Raw genomic sequence first — 8,185 nt, 5'->3', positions numbered from 1 at the left:
CATGGCGTCGTCGTCATTCTCGCGCGCAGGGCTGAATCGACGCGGGGCGCTACAGCGTCGAGCAGTGGTTCCAAAACCTGATAACATCGAGGAAATTATAATAAATAATGTGTAAAAGAAGATTTAGAAAACACCGTTTCATTAAGTTGCCCGAAAAGTTTGTTCGATTTCTGGTGACATTTGTCTCTCTACAGTTCGGATGGGTAACTTGACGAGGACTTTTTACAAACACGCTAAACATCACTCAGATCAATTTGTAGCGTTGAAAGGTGAGAAATTTTATAAGCGTCGAATTATGAATTTGACCAAATATGAGGAAAAGTCATAGAACAAAATAGATAATATGTTATAGAGAAATATGTTGATTATTTGTCCGATTATTTGTACCTTCTAACGTAGTATTAGGTTGGCCAAAAGGTTCGGTCGGATTTTATCGCGTAATTGAAAAACGATTTTTCTTAGAGAAGGAGATATCTTTATTCGATAGCATATTCTCCATTTTGTTCTGTGATCTTTCCCCATCTTTTTGAGCAAACTCGTGATTCCTCGCTTAATGAATTTTTCATCTTTCAACGTAAAAAATTGATCTGAGTGATGTTAAACAAACCTTTTAGAATTGAAGCTCTTTCCGCTTAGCGAAATATGTAAAAAGCGAAAGAAATGAAAATCGGAAAAATCAATCTGAAAAGTTAGTTAAAAAATAACGTTGAGTGTTCAATGTCAAGTGACTTTCACTTCTTGTTCCACGTTCAACGAATAGTTACACTGTGAATTATTGTTAGAAAATTGTTTGTTACCATATTCTGTTTCGGATGTGTGTTTGGTAACATTTAATAATATTAAAGTTTTAAGGGGGATCTTAAGTCTCGCAGAGAAACTATGGGCTCATTTAGAAACAACATTTGGAAAACAATTGTGATGAGATATTAAAAAGTAGAGGATACATTAATGAGAAGAAAATTAAATTGTTTTTTCTTATTATACATATTCTTATTGTACGATGATACATTAAATAGAATGTATTCTCTAATGCAACACAAACTAAATATAGAAACATGAGTGACCTTCATCAATAGATTCATGACGTTATTTAGATACTTATTCCAATTACGGAAGTGTTCACATACTTATGAGCGGCAGTGTACGTTTGCTTTTATAGTAAAATTATCGTTATTTACGATTACAATACCTTTTAAAATGATAAAAGATACAATATTAAAGTTAGGCAGTGTATTTATATGTCAAAATCAATTTACAGATCAAAGTTGTTTGGGTTTGTGTGTACTCTATTAAAGCAAAAATAAAATCCATTTAAAATTCGTCCTTCGATAGGTTAAACAATAGACAGTAGAACCGAAGTTAGTAAATCGAACGAACTTTTTGACCAACCTAATATCTTTAGGCTCCACTAACGATAAAATCATGGAGCACGTAATCTTCTTTACAATAATTATATTAGTTTAACATTTTCATGTATATTGTTTTCCATAAGACTGGGTTATAATGATTTCATTACCAGTCATTTCCATGTAAAATCTACAACAAAAATGTGTAAAGATTGTACATTGCTTCAGTTCTAAGTATAGACATTCATCGTTAACGTTAATTATTCTAACATAAAATTATCTACCAATGCATTTGTCATCATTTAGATTGATAACAAAAAATGATGACAAATTAATTTGTTCCAAGTAAAGTTCAGGCATTTAATGTAAATATGTAATTTTCGTTTGGCCCGCAGTATTTGAAGTAAAATTATTAAAGTAAACTTACAATTTATTTATAAACAAAACTTTTATTTATGTGTATATAAAGAAAACACACATCTTTTATTCTTCCCTCAGTCAAACATTCCAAGAGAGCATATATAGTTATATGTACTCATTTATATCTCAGTATAGTAAGAATAAATATTTCTATTGGAGCAACATAAATAATCGAATATAAAAGCATGTAATTAATTTCTATGTTTAATTATTTGCAGGTGCATTTACAATCTGTTGGATGAATGGCAAAATACGAAATTTGATGACTGTTACACTTTGCACATGTAAATATACATATATTGCCGAACATTGTCATATACAGGATGACCCAAAAATGTTGAAGGTTTTGGAAGGGGTGGTTTGGGGGGTGATTTGAAACAACATTTTCGCTGAGAAAAAAGTTGTTTCAAATCACCCTCCGAACCATCCCTTTCAAGGACTTCCAACGTTATTGGAACAACCTGTGTAGTAATGGCCATCAGGTTGAGACTTATGTAGGTTATGTATTCAGATTCATTGTAATAGAGATTACGTTGAGTACTTAATAGGTTGGTACACTAACGTTACAAAACAATGAGTAAATAATACTACTTAAACTAGAGTTAAGAATATACAGGGTGTTCAAAAAAAAGCATTCAATATTTATATGGTGTATAGGGCACATTGTACTGAATAAAAAAGTTTTAGTAAACATAAGTCCAAAGGTCAACCGTTTCTGAGATATAAACATTTTTGTTTGTTAGTATCATGATTAACTTACTACTGGGTTTTCGATATTTACAGAAGATTTTCCAAGTGTCCACCGCTCATTTCTGTACACATTTGGCATCTTCTTCTTACAGAATCGCGAACTCTCTCGAAAATCCCACATTTCTGTCGAATTATTTGACAAGCATGGTGGATTCGGTTACGTAGTTTTTCTAAGTCATTTATCGGCGTGGAATACACATGGCTTTTTAAATATCCCCATAAAAAGAAGTCCAAAGGATTTAAATCGGTGGATCGAGGAGGCCATGCAACTGGTTCTTGAATGGGAACATTCAGAACGTAATTTATAAACACTGACATAAACATCGCATGCGATGGAAGGAAGTAAGTCAATCATGATACTAGCAAACAAAAATGTTTATATCTCAGAAATGGTTGACCTTCGGACCTATACACCAGTGTGTCCTATACACCATATAAATATTGAATGCTTTTTTTTGAACACCCTGTATGGATGTAAAGGTACATATTATTCATTTTTACGCGGAATAGTAATAACTTTAATAATTAAAGTAAAATAATTAAAGCAGTGAATAATCAAGAAATGGGTTTGCAACCCTTTTGTGTGATTCCATGGCACGGTCCTGACCGCGCCGCAGGTCGTCGGAGTCGGCGTCGATGACGGTGCGCCGACGCATCGACGATTGAAGCAACGTGCCAGGTGAAGTCGTCGCATAAGTTATTCCACGGGAAGTCGAATACTTTTTCGAATAACATCTTAGATTTTTACGAAATGTGGATATGTTATAGTTTTTCGGGATATTTAAAGGGGGAGGCCTATCTAGGACGGTCTGGAAATAGGCGCGTATTTGTGAATTTGTTGGGACAAATGAAAAATGTTCTGGTAATGAGTTTCAGGGTATTCAAAGTTTCTTAGAGCACGTATCGCAATTTGTTGTGTTAAGAGATATCATAAATCAACAAAGTTGCGGCGTTGCCCGCAGTGACAACTCTATCTCAAACCTGGGTTATCTGAAATTTTAAACACAAGCATTTCTGCATGACATATTTAATCATCCACATGCTAGCGAGAGCTTCTTTTTTATTTTTTTGTTTGTTTTTGAATTTTAAAATATTTTTTCGCATACGTTTTAATATCACTGAAGACAACAACATGTGATTTTGAAACGTATCCGATTTCGCGTGGAATGACTTAATTATTTTAACGAAATGCGATATTTTAATGGTTGTTCGTTATATTAAAAATTCGAAAAAGTGAGTATACAGTCTTATTTATCCTCTTCAGGGCCAGATTTCCAAAAAGATGGATGTTCTGTAATTAGTTCTACGAAAATTAACTTAAGTGTCGAAGTAGCGATTAGTGTTCACTTAAATTAATTTTCATAAAACTAATTTCAAAATGTCCACCTTTTTTAATGTTCCTGCATAAAGAGGATAAATGAATCTATATTTTCATTTTCCTTTTTTAGATTTTCAAAAGTACTCGTTCAAAAGAGACTCGTTTAAAACAATTTACAAAAAAATGGTTACACAAATTTTGTTTAAACTGAACCTCATTTTATTTTATACTTTTATGCCTTCACTGTAAACCTGCGAAACCTCATTTTCATTCGTTATTTAGCTCAATGGGCATAATTTTTTGAAAAGAAAGTAACACTGACGTTCAAACAGTTGTAAAACCGACAATTTTTAAAACGTTCAAAAATTCTTCGAAGTACGTTCAGGTACTGCCAAATAATACAATATATCTAAATTTCGTTAGAGTCTGATATGTTACTGCGAAAAGTGGAATGACCGGAGTTAAATGCGTATATAGCGCAGAGGATCGGAATAAATATACTTGTCAATGACGCGCGACGTGTTGTCGGGTCGCGAACGATGATCTTTTGTTTTTATGCTCGAATCAGCAATCGATTTTCCTTCCGTGATACTCGTAAACAAATTTCGCGATGGTCGAGGTCCACTCGCGCGGGGTGTTTAGTCTTGTCGACGACCGATAAGCGCCAACGCTCTTCTCCGCGATGGGAATTTCGACGCCAGATGGCAAGAGGGGAGACGTTTCGTTGCTGTAACGTCACTGAACCCTTTGTATCGTTCGAATCGTCGTGATTTTGCACGCTGTTTTCCCACGTCGATGTTACTTATAAATTTTATACAAGACGGGGTCTTAAATCAAGACTCTAGATAATATCGAAAATTGATTATGACGCGATAACGTGTTGACAGTTCATGCTTTCAGGAATTATGACAAGAAGTATTCTTTTTTTTTTCCGTCAATAACGTAACAAAATTTTCGTTTGCGCCACGATAGAGATCTCATTTTATCCAGCAACTTATATACAAACAATTTTTCGTATCATTAATAGTCATCGAAATATCGCGACTGTCACACTTTAGCGTGGACACCCTGTACGTAGAGGCAAGTGAACCAAGTCGGATCCCTAACTGATTTTTCTTGTATAATTTTCCTAACATTAACGATAAAATTAAATTTTCGCTGCGGGGGTCACCATCATAAAGTTTACGATAACGGTGAGCTATTGTTGTGGTTCTCCATTGTGTCCACTAGCGAGCGGATCACCCTGTATAGTAGCTGGAAGGGATCTTGTGTGATCGTAAATTGAAACAGTAGTAATTACTTTATTGACCCAGGTAATTGATCCCTAGAACGACAGGCGTGTTTGCGACCCGCAGGTATACATGTCCACGTTCCAACAACGGGGCCCCAAACCTAAAAAATGTTCAGAAAACACAGTTCCTTCGAACATTATCGCATCATAAACCTGTTGATTAAATTTTTGCGGTGAGTTGTATTAGAAGATCATTAACCTCATTTTCTTATAAATGTCTCCTCCGAGTTTTTCCAAACTGGAAAATCCATAAAACTCTTGACGATAATTGGTTAACTAAGTTCTTATCTACTACAGCTTTTTCAACAAGTAAACGGCTTTTGAATCTAATCTTTCATTTTCAGTCAGGCAGTACCAGTACCAAAGTTTACGAATTTATATTCTATGCACTTTGATTGGTGTGTTGTTTGACCGAAAATAAGAAACAATGTTTCGATCATGGGAAACGAATGAAGTATCTTCATATAGTAATCCGTTTATCCGTTAAGGAGACAAGCGTAAATATTAGAGATTACGGTTTTGAACGGGTATTAAAATACACGAATATCCAGGTACGTACACGTGCATCGAAATATACGGATACGCATACATCGAATTATTCGGGTACAGTATCCAATTATTCTTATATACAAACTTTTATGTAACAAAAGCTTTTATTTTAAAATAATGATTAATTTTGAAAAAATTGATAAGCAATGAAACAAATAAATAAAAAAAATATAAACATAAGAAGAATAAATATAACAGAATACATTTTTCAGTGTAATTTGTAAAACTTTATTTATTAGTTAAAATAACTGTTCAAGTCAATGTGCGTACCCGTGTATTTCGATGTACGTGTACGTACCTGGATATCCGGGTGTTAGCGTATTTCGATACGTATCCGCGTATTAAAAATACACATATTAAAACACGGATCCATTAATTACCCGTGTACCCGGGTATTTCGATACACGTGAAGTAGAGATTTCTAGCTAAATGCACATAAAAAAGAATGAAGTCATTGAACTGTGAACCTCCTAATTCTGATATCGTACAGTCCTGAACGAAAAGATCTATCCCTGTCTAAAATGGTATTGGTTTACTAATTGCGGTCGGTTTAAGTTCTAAAACTCGGCATTTGACGGATTTTATGACCACTTAAGATCTCCTCCGTCGAATATACCTATCGCCAATACCTGTATACTGTTTCTTGCGTTTATTTCTCAAACATGAGAAGGGGAGTCGTTTGGACACTTGAACGTCGTAATTAGTATATTGAAGTTGACCATATCAGGCTTGGTCATAAACGAGAAAATTATGCTCTAGAGGAGACAAATGACTCCCATTAAGTAGTCTAGGTAGAACAATATAAGAACAATACACGTATATTCATTGACTCCCTTAAACGCGTTTGGGTTAATGATAAACTCTGTTATTCAGCAGTACAAAACCTATGTGCAAGAACGTTAATGTTCACCGTGGTATATTCAAGTCTTTTAAAGGATAATTAGTTACTTTTAACGGTAATCTATGTGCAATAATGTGTATTCGTGAATTCTTTGTCCATACATCATAGAAAAATAATGAAACGAGTACATAGATATTGTCTAATAATGTATTGATGTAAGAAAACTGAACCATTTTTATGTAATAAACCTTTAATAAGTAAAATAGTATTGATATACGTTTATGTTTTGATAAGTTGTAAGAGATTGACCAGTATTTAGATTCATTTTCTCATTGTAATAACTGGATTGCGAATTTGTATGCATTTACAGGATATTTGAATGCACAAGGAACTACAAAATGCAATAATATAATAAGTAGTATAAATTCCAATTGTGGTCAAATTTTTATACGTACGTTTTCAAAGATTTTATTTTGAATAAAAATTCACAGTCTAGTAATTTTAACACATTTTATTACTTACCGAATATTCCGGTCATTCGCCTATGCATTATGTAACAGGTATTTCCAAACGTGTCATAAACCTTGTACAAGTGGCGACGATTATAAAGTACAATATAAGAAGAGCTGTTATGGAGAGTCAAGTGTGCTCGACGCAAAGTGGTGTCTTTTTTAATAGAGCAGGATTGCAATATTGGAACCTATGGATCTAAACGAGTATTAGAGGACGCTATTAGACAACGAAAAACATGCCGTTCATTCGCCAAACTTCCATGATTTAAATAAATTAATCGAGTACGATTTACGTCAAGCTGTACGCGAGTTTGTAGAAAGTTTAATTGTATACAATATCACAACTTTCCGACATTTGTAAATGATTGAAAAAACGAAGACGATGGATAAATAGATTCCGTATGAGTTAACGGACAAGCATAAGATGCGATGAAGAATCCATCACAAACCGAATCTGTTGGTGCATGTTTTGATTAATAAAGTTAACTGATAACAAAAATATAGGTATTTAAATCTTTTCTACAAAGTCAGATATTTCATATGTATTGAAATGAATGTTCGGTAATGTATATTATTTTACGACGTATATTTCATTCCAGTAATCAGAATGCGCTACGTAATAGAGGAAAAAGTCAATATTGATTTATAATGATAGCTAATAATGTTTACAAAAGACGATACGTTCACACGTATAGAAGTGTATGTTTATCCTATCACATTCTATTAACATTAATAAAATAATTTTAATGAATGATTAGCATCAAAGGTTATCAACGTGGTCGAATCAAAACTTTCTCATTTGTTTGTTTTATCATTTATCTTCTATTATAATATATTAAAGCGATAGAGTCCGCCTTAGTGATCAGAATCAATGGCAATTAGTTTTGGTTTATTCATTACAAATGTGTTTACAAGGTAATTTAAGGGAAAATAGATTAAAAGAAAGTTGACGAAATTGGAGTATCTTAAACATAAATCTTCGATATTTCCATTAAATTTGTGACTTTAATAGCTAGACAAATAATACACTAATTCATGTCATAAGTAGAATTGTTTTTTATATGTATGCAAAATTTGACCTCGATCCGAAATGCAGTTTTTGCGTGACATATTTGAGAAAGAACGTTTCAGAAATAATACGGTGAAAGTTTCGTGTTC

Source organism: Hylaeus anthracinus, unplaced genomic scaffold, assembly GCF_026225885.1.
Source record: "Hylaeus anthracinus isolate JK02 unplaced genomic scaffold, UHH_iyHylAnth1.0_haploid 3, whole genome shotgun sequence".
Lineage (NCBI taxonomy): Eukaryota > Metazoa > Arthropoda > Insecta > Hymenoptera > Colletidae > Hylaeus > Hylaeus anthracinus.
The sequence above is the reverse complement of the archived record's forward strand: the minus strand, read 5'-3'. Positions refer to the sequence as shown.